The sequence below is a fragment of the Gopherus evgoodei genome, chromosome 7, assembly GCF_007399415.2.
Source record: "Gopherus evgoodei ecotype Sinaloan lineage chromosome 7, rGopEvg1_v1.p, whole genome shotgun sequence".
In the NCBI taxonomy this organism is placed as follows: Eukaryota; Metazoa; Chordata; order Testudines; family Testudinidae; genus Gopherus; species Gopherus evgoodei.
Genome location: NC_044328.1, coordinates 124,271,375 through 124,287,026, shown reverse-complemented (window position 1 = coordinate 124,287,026; position 15,652 = coordinate 124,271,375). Strand labels below are relative to the sequence as shown.

General features: G+C 45.0%; 1 long non-coding RNA gene across 2 annotated transcripts in view; it reads right to left on the bottom strand.

Annotated features, from left to right (window-relative positions):
• Nucleotides 1–421: 421 nt before the first annotated feature.
• Nucleotides 422–15,652, bottom strand: part of LOC115654340 — a 46,652-nt gene continuing 31,421 nt past the window's right edge. For both annotated transcript variants that reach the window (XR_004001169.1, XR_004001170.1), the window contains exons 3-4: nt 11,673–11,748; nt 422–577 (exon numbers count right to left, since the gene is read on the bottom strand). This is a non-coding gene — a long non-coding RNA (uncharacterized LOC115654340). The remainder of the gene's footprint in view (nt 578–11,672; nt 11,749–15,652) is intronic.

Genomic DNA, 15,652 nt, shown 5'->3' with positions numbered 1-15,652 from the left:
AAATCAGCAAATAGTTGACCCCTTTGTGTTTCAACGATTTATTTACTTAAAATACCATTCGCATATCTATTTATTGATGTATTTTGGGGTCAAATCTCCAGCAGGTCTCATTTATTGCACACAAAGACCTCTCTTTGCCCATGCTATCTTATCCTTTTCCTGCATCACCTCTGCATAAAGCACCACTCATTCCGAATGCACAAAGGCAGATTTTTGTTTGTGCACATGAGTGGACTTGCCAATTTCACAGTTACAATGAAGTAGCTGCAATGGGAATTTGGCTGACTGGGTATTAGAATGTATGAAATGGTAAGGATTAATACTTTCTTCTCTTAGATCTGGATTTGACAGAATAAAATGAACACTTTTGGACACACAAAAAGCAGTCTTTAAGTTCTTTCATCATCACCTTCAAGCAAAGAGAACATTATCAGACATAAAAATAACTCTTGATACAGATTAGAAACATTTCTCCAGATGGTACTTCTGCTTGCAAAACACAGATGTATCTTGATGTAGGAATCCCCACAGCTACCAGTGATAAAACAAAGGAATCAAGACATTCAGGAAATTCTTCCTATGGAAAAGGCATAGGCAAGCAATGAACTTCAGCTAAATCTATCTAGGTACCATTCATTGACTATCATGGGGAGGAAATTACCCTGATCCAGAACCAAAATCAGCCAGGTAGCTAGGGCTAAGAATTTCAAAAGTGCTTGTGATTATGGAGATATCCATTTTTTTGGTGCTTGATTTTCAGTGCCTGTTGATTGCCCATCCTCTATAAACGAGGCACATTTCAGTTTCGTCAACTGAACCACCCCAAATCAGGACTAATTTTAAAAAATCTTAACCTAGATCTACATGAGGAGGATCTCCAAGAAGTCAGTCTGTCACTCTGTACTTTTGAATGACATAACTCTGAAAGACTCTCTTATTATGTATCAGAAGTTTATCTTAAGCTGTGCTTGCCATCAGTGCTAGGGGAATGAGGCAATACTAGGATGGTTGATTTACATGGTAACATTTTCAATTTAAGAAAGGATATATTGAAATTGTTTTTCATAAGGTTTTGTGTGTCAGACAGATGGTGCTAACTTTGCTCTTCATTCATTTTTAAGTTTTTAAATCAGGATTGGATGTTCTTCCAAAAAATATGCTGTAGGGATTTTTTTCAGGGAACTTCTGTTGCCTGTGTTACACAGGAGGTCAGGCTAGAATTGATCAGTGGCTCCTTCTGGCCTGGGAAGCTATCAATCAATTGTAAATTCACAATGTTCAAATGATGAGAAATAGGAAGGGACCAATTCTGTGCTGTCTTTCCCTGGGGAGATGCAGCAGAGAAGGCAGCTCACGGGAAAGAGGGGGTGAGCAAAAGTAGCTTTCTATCACTTTTGTGTCATATGCATTCTTGGCTGCTGGATGGAGACAGTGCAACCCCCAGCGTAGATTAGAGAAGTACCAGAGACTGCTATGATTTATGGGAACCGCACAAGGGCTTCCTAGGGGCATGGGTGGGGCCCGACTCCCACATTTGGGGAGCTTGGCCTGAGCGCTGAAAGCTCCCTAGAAGTGTGAGGGGCCACTGTCACCCAGACTGGGGCCCTACCCTGGCTCCACCCGAGGCCCGCTCCCACTCGGGCTCCTCCCTCTGAGGCCCTGCCCCCAGTCCACCTCCACTCCACCCGCTGGGCTCCTTCCCCTGAGGGGCTCCCCCACCTGCACCTCTCTGCCCCCTTCCCCAAAGGGGCCCCCCCAGCTTGCACCTCTCTGCTGTGAAGAAGTGCAAGAGGCAGGCAGAGGGGGCTGCAGTGGAAGTGGTGGAGAAGCATGAGAGGCGGGGGAAAGGGGCGGAGAAGTGGGAGCTGTGAGTGGGGGGGCTTCGGGGGAAGAGGCAAAGCAGGGATGGGAAGAGGAGCAGCATGGGCAGGGCCCAAAAGGGAAGAGCGGGACATGGGAGTGGGGCCTCAGCAGGGAGTGTGGAAGGGGCCACGGCCTGGGTACCCTTTTGGCAGGGTTCCAAAGGTGGCAGGTCAGCGGCATGCCTCCAGAGAGAGGTGCAATGCATCCTGTTTGGAGAGATTTAGCCTCCCCTGGCCTATTACACCTGCCGCCCATGCCTATGGGCTGTAGCTCAGACTCCTCATACCACTCAGTGACATGCTAATTGCCTTCCTGCTCCCGATATACCCAGCCTCAGTAGCCTCATAGTCACTTACATCAGCCCTCCACTGTTTCTGTGCTGGTGGAATACTGCCTGGCCCTTGCAGTTCCCTAGGGAGCCTCAGTAAGAGCCATTGGGACTTCATACCCAGTCCCCTGCCCTGGCCCTGAGCCCTGTCATGTACCCCAAGCCTCTCATCCCCAGTCCCACCCCAGAGTCCACACCCCCAGCTGGAGCCCACACCCCCTCCCATACTCCGAACCCATCAGCCCCAGCTCAAAGCTCCCTCCTGCACCCCAAATCCCTCATCCCTGATCCCACCCCAGAACCCATACCCCCAGCCAGAGCCCTCACCCCAACTCCCTGCCCCAGCCCGGAGCCCTTTCCCACATCCAAAACCTCTCATCCCTGGCCTCACCCCAGAGCCCACAACCCCAGCTGGCGCCCTCACTGCCACGCACCCACCTCACACCCCAACCCCCTGCCCCAGCCTGGTGAAAGTGAGTGAGGGTGGGGGAGAGCAAATGATGGCAGGAGGGGGGATGGAGCAAGAAGGGGTGGGGCCTAAGAGAAGCAGTGGGGTGGGGGCAGGACCTCATGGAAGGGGCAGCTGGTTCAGACCTCTCTTGTGTTTACCGTCCATAGATACGTGGCCACAGGAGTTCAGTGGCAGAAATGTTCATGGAAAAAGTCAATATTAATTGAGAGTTTGAGAATATTGGCAAATTTTGAACTTGCAAATATGAATATTTGTGCTGGAAACCTGATTGTAAGAGTTTGTCCAGTTAGGGAACAGGAACATACCATGTTGTGACTTACATATCCAGTAAAAAGCTCAGGCATAGAAATTTGAATAGCAAAGCCAAACTGTTTGTGAATGAACTAGAGGCCAAGAATTATGGAAAGAATCATTACATTTGAGATCATCACAGTCTGTTGTAACTTGGGAAATGGGCAAAACTAAAGTTGTTTTGAACCAGAAAACCAAAATATTTTGTTTTGACAAAAATGGGACATTTCCACAATTTTAAACGTTTTTCAAAAACAGTTTTTTTAGTGAAGAAGTGTCGGATCTGATCCTTTCCCATGAAATGTTTTGGTTTCAATGATTCAGCACTTCCTTATGAAAAAATAATTTTGTCAAAAATTCCTCATCAGCTCTAGGAATAACTTATGTATTACAAATTGCCCAGTTCTAAGATTGTTCTCCTTCAGGAGATGTCACAACTCTTTCAGTTACATGAAGTGAAATAACAGTTATAGAAAAGATTGAAAAAGCACTCATGCAATGTCAGACTGAGAAGATGAGATTTCAGTCAACTCCAAAAACTGGTATTGAGTGACTCAGTTTCTGATGACAAAGGCAGTGAGTATCACAAGAAGGATTTATAAAATGAGAAGATTTCCTAACCTCAAAGAATTTCTCATGAACTGAGTTAACAGTTAACCCCTGGAGATGAGTACCACATGACACAATGAAGGAGAATCAGGAACTAATTTGTCCAGAAATCAGGACATATCCAATGGAAGAGCCATAAATGTCCGCTTGTGCATATAATCATAAAATAAACAATGGTTGGAATTTATTAATGTTGACACTGACTTTGCTGTGCAAAGGGAAAATACTGCTCATTTTGGGTCATGTGAAGGGTGTAGGAATAGCAGAGAAACACCAAAGACATCTCATCGAGTCTGCTCTGGGAAGCGTTTTGATTTTATTGATTATGTCTGAATTGTTTTTTAGCATCTCAAAATGGAAAATTGCAGACTTCATCTGAACGAAGACGCATGGTCATACAGTTCTTAATGGCCATTTCTTTCAATGTAGCTGTCTTAGGGTCAGAAGGGAATATCTTATACCGAGAAGCAACCTCATTGACTTCAGTAAGAGTACTCATGAAGTAGGGTACTTACCTCACCCTGACTTCTGTTTATAATTTGCCCCTCCTCCATGTTGTCTACTTTAATACCCTCCTCTCGCAGGAAGCCTACAAACACCTCAGGTGAAGAGATCTGAATAAAGTCCCTTTGGGAACGCATCAGCTCCACTTGCTAATTATCCAGAGGGTCAGGGTTGTTAGCAAAGAGAATGAGAAGTTCTTGTGGCACTTTAGAGACTAACAAATTTATTTGAGCATAAGCTTTCATGGGCTAAAACCCACTTCATCGGATGCATGCAGTAGGAAGACATATATATACAGAGAACATGAAAAAATGGGTGTTGCCATACTAACAGTAACAAGAGTAATCAATTAAGGTGGACTATTATCAGCAGGAGGAAAAAAAAAACTTTTGTAGTGATAACCAGAATGGCCAATTTCAAACAGTTGACAAGAAGGTGTGAGTAACAGTAGGGGAAAAATTAGCACGGGGAAATAGTTTTTACTCTGTATAATGACCCATCCACTCCCAGTCTTTATTCAAGCCTAATTTAATGGTGTCCTGTTTGCAGATTAATTCCAATTCTGCAGTTTCTCATTGGAGTCTGTTTTTGAAGTTTTTTTTGTTGGACAATTGCGACTTTGAGGTCTGTAATTGAGTGACCAGGGAGGTTGAACTGTTCTCCGACTGGTTTAAGAATGTTATAATTCTTGACATCTGATTTGTGTCCATTTATTCTTTTGTGTAGAGACTGTCTGGTTTGGCCAATGTACATGGCAATGTGCCATCCTCAGCCAAAGTTTTACCATAGGAAGCTGGGATTCAAATCTAGGTCTCCAATGACCCCTGGGCCGATCACCTTTATTTCCTTCTAATATATACTTTCTTTTATTGTATGCCTGATTACCACGCAGCTTGCTCCGGTATAAGTGGCTTGATAAAGGTGATTAGCAATTTTTGATTGCTTCTTTGATTAAGGTAAATTAGGAAATGCTTTAACTAATGTCAAGAAAGCCTTTGAAAGGGCGAATCATACTTTATTGCTTTCAACTTGCTAAAATTAGCCTACCACGAAAGGTTGTTGGCAGAAAAAAAACATAACATTTTAAAGAAAGGATAATATTTCCTTCTTTCAAAGCACTTTTCATTCCAAGATCTCAAAGCACTTTAATTAGAAACAATTAATTTAATTAGGCCTCTGACTAACCCTGCAATTGAGACAAGTATTCTGTCACTGGAGAAGATGTATAAGCTGTGACAAAGGGCCAAATTCATTGTTATCCTGCAGCCTCTTTGTGCCAGGTAGCTGGGTCATAAGGCAGATTTAACCTCCCCTGGGGAAGGGCTCCATGGAGGGGGCCTGTGGCACGTATCAGAGAAGCACTGCCAGCTGTATGCTACCTCTGCAGTAGTGCCAGCCACAAGGGGCACTCTGTGAAAGGCTGGGGCAGGCCATGTGTGGACACGAAGAAAGAGGAGGCTGTTGGTAGCTGGCAAGGGGCATGGCCAGGGTGGCCTTGTACCCCAGTAATTCTGTACCACTCCAAAGCCCCAGGGGGGTCTCTTGTAACAGGGGAGCAAGTTAGGGCTGAATTGGAGATGACTCTGGGTCAAAGAAAAGTGGAGTGACTTGTCCTTGGCTTCAGTTACTTAATTGGGATGTCACAAGGCATAAATCAGTGCAGTATTTGGCCCTCTGGCTATGTAAAATGTAACAGGAAAATACAAGTTGCATTTATTTTCATCTCAGCCAAGTCTTCTGAGGAAGAAAGCTGCTTTTGGGAGGAGACTCTCATGAGCAGGTTGCCTGGCTGATCTTGAGACCTGATCCCATGATCCCTGCACTCTGACAGCCTCTGGGTACAGCTAACAATTTAAAATGCGTATCAACATGCCAGGCAAGCCCTTCCTCTATATCTGTGGCATAGCCTTCTGTCACATCCCAGGGCACACCTGCCATGACAGAGAGTCTCATCACTAACACAGTAGGTGCTGTTTTATAAAGAAGCATAGCAGTGTACTAATTAAAGGCCTCAACTCAGAAAAGGATCCTGCCGGAGAAAAGGGGTTATCACTAAGGAACCACCTTTCTGATAAAAGGAAAGCAGCTGATTTAGCAAACAGTTAAGTATGACAATGCCGTTATAGGATAGCAACAGAGACCAAGAGCTCATGTCCTACTGTTGGGAAGCTATGCATATAACTCTCCCGACTGGTGCAGGTGAAATTCATGGCAACAAGGAGCACCTACACATGGCTTTTTGCATTACAGGTACCTAATATCAAGGGGTTAATTTATTCTAGTTGTGAAATTTCCATAACATTATTAGGTTTGGTGTCCTAATTAACCTGGCGTAACCCCTGTTCAGTTACCAGGGGAAAAGGGACCTGCTTATCCTAGGGCTAATATACCTGCCTTTTATCACTCTCCTATACCTGTCTGGCCTGACCCCATCACAGTACAAATTGGATAATTACATTCAGCAAATCATATCCTTTCCAATGATATCTCACCACTCATCTTGCATAAAACATCTTAGTTATGCCATATTCATATCATAACCATATTTCTATGAAGAATATGGGGTCTAGCGTCACACCAATGTTTACCTGAGCAAAGACAAAACCTGGCTCCAGGACTAGACCTCACTCTGGGAAGATACAGGTGCTTGGCGACATATGCTCAAGATGTTTAATACAATGTAATTTATTGTAGTATGTGATGACTATATAGTGATTGCCCAGTGCCCCTGGTCACTCAGTCATGTCAGGTGGCCCCTCTGAGAAACACTTTCCTGTTTAAAGATACATGTTCTCTGAAGAAAGCTGCAGCATTCTCTTGCTCGGAAAAAGAATATTCTTGCTTCAACATAAGTCTCTCTTCAATTAACAGTCTGAGAAATAGACTACTTAGAAGTTAACCTCCCCATCATATCCACAGGTAGATAAGGATGTTTTCTGAAACGCTTACTCTGAGTAGCACCTTCCTCGGATTTCAGTGGGATTTCTCCCAAGGCAGTAAGTGAGTAAGAGTACCGGAATCTTGCCCTAATGTAACATGGCTACAAGATCTGTTGTTTCTTTAGTACACACAACAAATAAAACAAATCAGTGGATTCATACCAGTGATCAGTTTGCCTCAGCCAATCTAGAAAATGAGATCCTGAATGGAATAGATTTAGTAGGTGAAGGTAAAGCAAAATTTTTATTTAAGGTCTTACAGGGCTCACTTGTTAGTCTCTGCCACTGTGTCTTGAATAGCTGTTGTGTGTAGGGACACAATGTATATTTTAACAACGAGCTTTCTGATGCTGCTGTCCTTACTAAGGCTTTGAAATGAGTGGGACTTTTGTCCAAGTAATGAGGGTGCTGAACTGGGCTCAGAAACTCAGAATATGCAGTGATGGGCAGAGAAATCTCTCCAGATTCATTATGCATTCATTAGCAAATATCCCATGAGTGGAACGTGATTTATTAAAAACTAAAGAATGCCCTGGGTTTTGCTAGAATGTAGGTTTTTGTTGCACTCAGGGCACTTTATGTGAAACAGATGCACAGTCTATAAATCAGCATATCCCGCAGTAAGGATAGACTGCATTTTCTGTATAAATTAGCGTTCACTCCGGAGGTAAATGCTGCAGATGAAAACATGGCTGGTCTTCTCAAAATCATTGATCATCATTTTGGAGGTGCAACAATAGGGAGAGGGTCAAAAGGAGTTTAGTTACAAGATGGGAGAGTAAGAATACTTGAAACTTATAACCACCATCACTACTTGTATTTCTTCAGGTTCCTCTTAAGTTCTTTCAAGTGCAAGCCTCAAAAAGGAAAACAAATTAAAATCTTTCTTCAAGATCATAGTAGCAGCAAATCAGTTTGACAAAAAAAAAAAAAAAAAAAGGCTCTGCAACGACATTAATCAGTGATCCAGCTTCTAGTGCGGGGCAACATTTAGAGTGACATTGCTAGGAGACACAGCTGAGAAAGCAGTGTGACTTGGCAGTAAGGAAGAATATTCTGGTTGAGAAGTACTAGAATCTGTATATAAAAAGACAAATTGTATCTTCTAAAAGGAATTTAGAAATGCAATAGGAGAGAGAAGTTTTTTTAATAAAAGTAGCAAAGAAAAATGTCATGTGATAGAATTTTCCTGGAAGAGTTTGTTATTCATGACTGACCAAGATATAAAATACAAAACAGAATTCCACCAACTGCAATTTATAGGTGCCTGCATAAGAATATATCTATATATTTTTAATCTAATTTTTCCTCGCCTCTACCGATGCTGCTTTAAGTGGCTTTCTGAAAACTGCCAGTGTAGTATTGAATACATTCACTACCTAAAGCCACTAAGTAGAAGCTGCATCCTACTACATAAAGGCATCCAGGAATTCTCTGAATGGAACACATCTTCATTTGTATCCCATCTAATAAAAATTGCTTAAGGTGTAGATGAAAAAATGTAAGTATAGTTATTCTAAATGTAGTCCATGGATAAAACTGCAGTTCATTTATGACGGTTGCCAAATCTATAATGGGCAATGTAAGTGTATTACTAAATGATTAAACTGGAGGTTCCCTTCCTCTGGCTATCAGGCAGTATTACCATTACATTACCCACTGAATAAAGTAATCTACTGAAGTTTCCTGCCAGTTCAGAAGTATAGCCAAAATTCCTTTTCCACTCTATTTAGAGATTGTATTTAAAAAGCCATCTGCCTTGTGGCAGATACAGTTTTCCCTCACTATCATTTACTCAGACTCAATAAAATATGAATCCTGTGGATTTAAAGTTGATTAAAAGGGTACTCTTGTTTTTAAACCTCACAAACGGCATGCATGCATAGGCCTCTGTTAATGGGATTCAGGAGGTATCAAACTACACATTCTTTGACTCAGGAGTGAAATCAATGCTGGATACATGGTTGAGTTATAATGGATTCAATGTGACAAACTTTAATTACGTTTTTCATTACGTTACTGCCTTTTCTGGGTCTGGGTATTCCATTGTGAAGAAAGTTATAACATTACAAGGATCTCATTTATTGATGCCTTTATAATTTAATAGATCTCAAGAACATTTTCCATTATCTGGGAAGAGCTGTGTAATGTGAGACAAGACAGAGTCTCAGTGACCAGATTGGCAAGGTGGGTGAGGTAATATCTTCAGTTGGATCAACTTCAGTCCCAGACTGTGAGGACCAGTCCCAGAAGTGGTGTGTGCGCGCGTGTTGACCTTAGATGAATTAACTGAAAACGACCAATCTGAAATCTGTTTGTAGCACTGTAGCCATGTTGGTCCCAGGTTGAGGGGCCCTGAGGCCAGCATCACTTTTTACCAGCTATAAGGGTGAGGGATGGGGGAAGGGGACAGAGAGAAGTGAGTGGGAGGCAAGGTCTTGGGGGGAAGAGGTAGTGTGAGGGCAGGGCCTCAGGGAGAAGGGGCAGTGCAGGGGTAGGGCTACAGTTCGGGTGCTTGTGGCATCCCCTCCCCCCCTACTTTGAGAGAGCTTCCATCACTCCTGCCCAGGATATTAGAGAGACAAGATGGGGTGGGGGTGAGGTAATAATATCTTTAGTTGGACCCAACTTTTGTTGGTAAGAGAGAGACACTTTTGAGCTTTAGGTCCTAAAGAAGAGCTCTGTATAGCTCGGAAGCTTGTCTCGTTTACCAGCAGAAGTTGGTCCAATTAAAGATATTACTTTACCTGGCCTCTCTCTCAAATATCATGGGACCAACATAGCTGCAAAAACCCAGCTTTTGCCATCTGGGTTTGAAACAGAGAAGAGATCCATTCATTCAACCTTAATACCAACATTTAATTTTAGGAGTTGCAGTAAAAAAGTAATAGGCCCAGCCACAGGCACCAGCTTCCTCTTTTCCCCAGGGGTCCTCACCCCAGCTCAGTCCCAGGCCCTGCTCCCACTCCATCCCTTTCCCAAAGGCCCCATCTCCATCTTGCTTCTTCTCGCCCAGTTCCACCCCCTCCCCCGAGCGCGCTCTGTTCCTGCTCCACCCCTCTCCCTCAGTGCCTCCTGCACACTGTGGAACAGCTGATCATGGCAGGTGGGAGGTACTGGGGGCAATAGGGAAGCTGGTTGCCAGTGGGTTCTCCAGCCCTGGAGCATTCACAGAGTCAATACTTATGAGCCCAAAATAAATATACAGATAGACCCGAACTGACTTTGGCTGTGCCCATCTCTAATAACTATCCCACTCATCCATACATTAGAGAAACATCAATGCCAAGCCTTAGAAGTAGACTGCAGAATGAACTGAAGCTCTCCTTGATCTTCCATGCAAACTCTCAGCCTCAACTAGCCTGAACACCAGACTTGGGCTTTCAATTTGACCAACTACATTTGAGATCTGGGTTGTTAATGTTAAAGGGATATTAATAAGTTGAAATATTTTAACAGTTCTCTCATAACAGGCATCATACCATTGTCCAGATCCTCAACTGGTGTAAATTGACTTCAGCTGGTGTCAATCTTTGTAGTTCCATTGAGGACCACAGTGAAAACCTCGGGTACATATTTAGTCTCAAGGCATTTGTTTTCTAGGCTATTTTCTCATTGCAGTTTAACCTTGGGGTGACACTGACATGACCAGGGAAAGGGAAGGACGGGTTGTGTAGTTAAAGCACAAAACTTGCACTCCTGTGGGTCACACTGCCTTGGTTTACTCTTGTGTAACATAAGGATAGCCACACTCTCTTACTTCACAGGGTTACTAAATTTAGGTCTGTACAGTGTTTTGAGATCCTGAGATCAAAGAACGGTCTCCTAAGACTTGCGATTAAATTTGTAATCGATTGCTTCAGCAGCTTGGGGTCACATTCTGCTCCTTTACACTGGTATAACACCACAGACTTTGGCCCACTTCAATTTGAGTGAACAACTAGCAAAGTGAAGTGGAAGAATTATTAAATAATGCAACGGTTCTCAACTTTTTTCATACTGGGCCTCCCAACAGCTCTTCCAGTTCCATCTAGCCAGGATCTAGCTGGGACTTCCATCTCACTTAGCAGTATGGGAGAGCAAGGTGGGGTCAATACCTCCAGGCTGAGAACCCCTACAATAGTCGAAATGGATGAGATATTAAAATCCACATATCAAGACTTAGATTGGAAGCCTCATCTGAAACTTAAGCATTTGCAGTGTAGCACTTTTATTTCATGTTTTCCCACTGTGGGTTTTATCTGCATGCTATTGATCTCTATTCAGTGCAAGGCTCTAGGCAGCAGACACATATGGGAAAGAACCACCACCACAACCAGCCAGCAAGTTGTCTATCTCCTGTACTCACCTAACAAACTGATAAATGTTTCAGCATCGTGGGTGGATTTAGTTCTTAGGCACTACTTCCATCATCCAGCAGCAGAAAGGAGACATGGGAACAGATGTGCCAGAAGTAGCAAACAAAAATGATGGCATTGCCTGAGAAAAATAGGGACACAGAAGTGAAACCCCAAACAGACTTTCCTTTAGTTCTGGCAGGCCTCGCTACATGGACATCTTAGGACACCCAGAGGTACCACGGGGCATGAATGATGGGTACCAGGGAAATCCCATTGAGTGGGATACTAGAAGATGGCATGGCACAAGAGGCTATTCAGGCACTTACCACTCTTCAGCTCCTCTTTGAACAGGGAATGCTTCCGGGAGAAACTGAGCTCTTGGTGTGTGCTGCAGCTGACAGCCTGCATGTTTAAAGTACGGGTGACAATAAACACCCCGGCAAACTCAATACTGACAAACACAAAAGAGCCAAAACTCTTGCCGTGGACTGTCCGAGCCAAAACCAGCCTCGAGTCATTGTGTTTGTTAAATGGCATAATTCCATTTTGCTCAGTGATTAAAACTTTACTTTCCTTCCATGTGGATGGCTTGTTTTACCTTATTTCCATCTGTCACATTGCGTCCTGCTGTACATGGTGGGATTCTTGGGATTCTCAAAGCACATCAGTGGCAACCCTGTTTCCTGGCTTGGAATTAGCAGGGATACATGATGTAGCGTTCCCATTAACATACTGCAGTCTGCATCAAGGATGCATATCCTTCTCTACTGCTCTATCTTGGACTCCAAAAACTCAACTGGCATATTTTAACAGACAGTTAATTAAGCAATCCCCCTCAAATCCCTCATTACCAGCCATTTTCATTAAGCAATTTGTGCGCTAGCAACTCAGGGTGTTAGTGCTATCATTAACTCTGTTCACTGGTTTACAACAGCCACTGGTTAGTTATCAAATAAAAGTAACAACCATAGAACTCAAAAATATAAGGACTTGTCTCTTTTCCTTTGTATGCTGTATATTATAGGAACGTGCAATCTTAATACATGTTGATTATTTTGTTTTCTTGATGTGGTTTTGGAGGGAGATTTGTTGCAAATGGGACAAAAGAAACAGTCATTAGTAAGAACACAGGATTTGCCATCCCAAATTAGATCATTATCCTGTCTTATCCACTATTCCGCCTTTAGCAGTGGCCAAAATCTGGTAGTATAGAAAGGGGAAATCCCTATAATGCATGTAGCGATTTGTTCTGCTTTGCATGTGAAAAGGCAATTCCTTTATAAACCCTGCTGATATCCTCTTCTACCCTAAAGCACAAGATCTGAATAGCCAAGCTAATTGCAGATCTAGAAATTGTTCATGAAATTTCATCGGACCCTTTTTAATTTAATCTGTCAAGTAATCTATAGTAAAATATACCACCACAAAGTAAAACAGTACAAAGAGAGCTAGCTGTTTGTCATAGTTTTTAAAACTCAGAAACTATAGTGGACATAAATGAGAGATCTCCTTTAAGTTGCACTGTTCCATTAGAGGCAGTGGGTCACCTACAAAGCCCAAATGAATGACCATCTTTGCCCTGACATCAAGGCAGGATCAGGCCTTATATGAAGGGGTAGTGACTTTCCATTCCTCTACATTTAATCAAGCGAGCCCTCGCACCTTACAAGACTGATGAACTTTTACTAAGTCCTCCTGATCTTTTATGCCTTTGGCCAAGTCCCTTAGAACACTGTGACAGAGAACCAGAGAAATCAGCGCCAAGTCATGTCTTATAGGAATGATTGGTGAATGTTTTTTAAAGTTTTCAGAGATACTTAGGGGCTCTCCCTGATCCTGGGGGCTGCTGAGTAGCCTCAGTTCCCACTGTAGGCAACAGGAACCGAGGGCACTCGCCACTTCTGAGGAGGACTGGGCCCTAAACGGGAGGAAATGGTAAGGAGAGAGAGATGCTGCCAGACACAGAATGATAGATACAAAATAAGGGGTGTGGGCACATGTGAGCAGAATACAAAGTGATGGAACATTCTGGAGAGGGAATAGACTTAGAAGTTATGGTACAAAATCCACTGTCACAGGGGGCTCCCCCATCCAGAGCAACCTCCTGTGGTAGGCTGTAGCATGACAGGAACATCTGCCTCGGTTTTCGTCCTTCAGACTTCCTAGATATAGTCAAAAACATCTTTCCAAGTATAAAAATAGCTCTTAGAGGGTTCCTTTATTACAAAAGTCCTGTGCTGATGTTATAACAGAAGTCCCACAACCATTAGGCCAGAATTCCCCCAGCGTAGTCCAAATGGTACATGCAACATACTGCTCTGGTGTCCCTCACCACGGCCCAGCTTGCCAGCATCCTTCACCATGGCCAGGCTCACCGGTTCCACCCCTACTGGCCCACTTTGATTCAGAGAACCCCTCTGCTGCTCTCTGCCTCAACCCTTTTGAGCCTTCTCTGGCCTTCGTTCTCTAGCTGAAGGGGGACAGCCAGCTGGCTCCTCCACTGGCTTCCTCATAATTCCTCATGCTTTCTGCAGCTGTCTCCAAACTTTTCCTGACAATCTCACCAGAGCTCTCCATGATCCATTATAGCCCCCAAGTGCTGCTCCACTGTCCTACTTGGCCAGATGGGAGCTAGATCTACTTCGTTTGCTGCTGGGCCCAGCCACCCTATGACACATCTAATCTCCTCCATCTCAGGACAGTCGCGGTGAAAAAGCACTGAAGATAGTGGGATACGGTGACAGGAAACTACAGTAAAGAGTGTGATAAACCTCAAGACACCAAAGGAGATAGCTCACCTCACCACTGCAGGAAAGGATATAATTTGTAACAGGCCAAAATCCAAAGCTTTGGTCACCCCCAAAATACCAACCTGTAGGCAGTTTGCTCAGTCCTCCAGCTAGCTACTTAAGTTCTTGGCCCCTCTCCTTTCTACTTCATGAATGTAACAATCGCAATTTCAAAGTACTTTACTGCAATGGGGTGCACTCACTTCTCACGAGCACCCCTTTCTCAGTGTGTGTTCTTGCACACTCTGTTTGTCGCTGGTCCTTGGTTACTCAGCCCTAGGGTGACCAGATGTCCCAATTGAATAGGGACAGTACCAATATTTGGGGCTTTTTCCTATATAGGTTCCTATTACCCCCTACCCTGTCCCGATTTTTCACACTTGCTCCTGGGTGGCAAGTTTGTAGAAATTTTGGTGGTGCCCAGAACCTGCCCCCCCAAACTCCACCCCCACCTACCTAAGGCTCTAAGAGGGGGCTTGGCTGGGGGGAGGAGGTCTGGGGTGCAGGTCCTGGGCTGGGGATTAGGGTGCAGGAGGGGTGCAGGCTTTGGGATGGAGTTTGGGTGCTGGGTGCAGGCTCCAGGCTGGGGCAGGGGGTGGGTGTGAAGGAGGGGGTGAGGGATGCAGGCTTTGGGATGGAGTTTGGGTGCAGACTCTGGGTTGGGGGTGGGGGCGTAGGAGGAGGTGAGGGGTGCAGGCTCTGGGAGGGAGTTTGGGGGCAGGAGGGGGGGTGTGGGAAGGGGGAGGGGGTGCATGCTCTGGAAGGGAGTTTGGGGATAGGAGGGAGTGCAGGGGTGAGGGCTGTGGATGACAGGTTCATGATGCAGGAGGGGGCTCAGGGCTGGGGCAGAGAATTAGAGTGCAAGGGATGAGGGTTGGGGCTGAGGATGAGGGGTTCATGATGCAGGAGGGGGCTCAGGGCTAGGGCAGAGGGTTGGGGTGTGGGCTGTGGCTGAGGGGTTCATGATGCAGGAGGGGGCTCAGGGCTGGGGCAGAGGATTAGGGTGCAGGGGGATGAGGACTGGGGCTGAGGGTTTTGGGGCATTGGAGAGGCTCAAGGTTAGGGCAGAAGGACAGGGTAAGGGCAGCCTGCCCTGCCATTAGGGGTTTGGGGGGTGCTAGGACCCTGGGGCAGCAGTTCTGCCAGGAGCCTCCCCGCATAGGAATGTGCTACAGGGGCAGCACATGCAGGCATGGGAGAGGCACGCGCTGCTTTCTTCCAGGCAGGGACACAGCAGGGGGGAGATGCGTAGGGGAGCGGGGGCCAGGGCCCGATCCAGGCAGGGCTGGGGGAAGAGACCGAGCTCCAAATATTGGTGGAGCAGGGCCCCCAGCCCTGAATATTCCCGGTGCCCGAGCACCACAAAAGGATATAACCTGCCGCCTATGCACTTGCTATCCGGTCACCCTACTCAGCCCTCCGTCCGAGTCTCACACAGTCTGTATGTGAAATAAAAACAAGGCAAACCCCTTTCAGGGGGCCTCCCTCAGCACCCTCTGTAACTTCTCTCTCAAGCT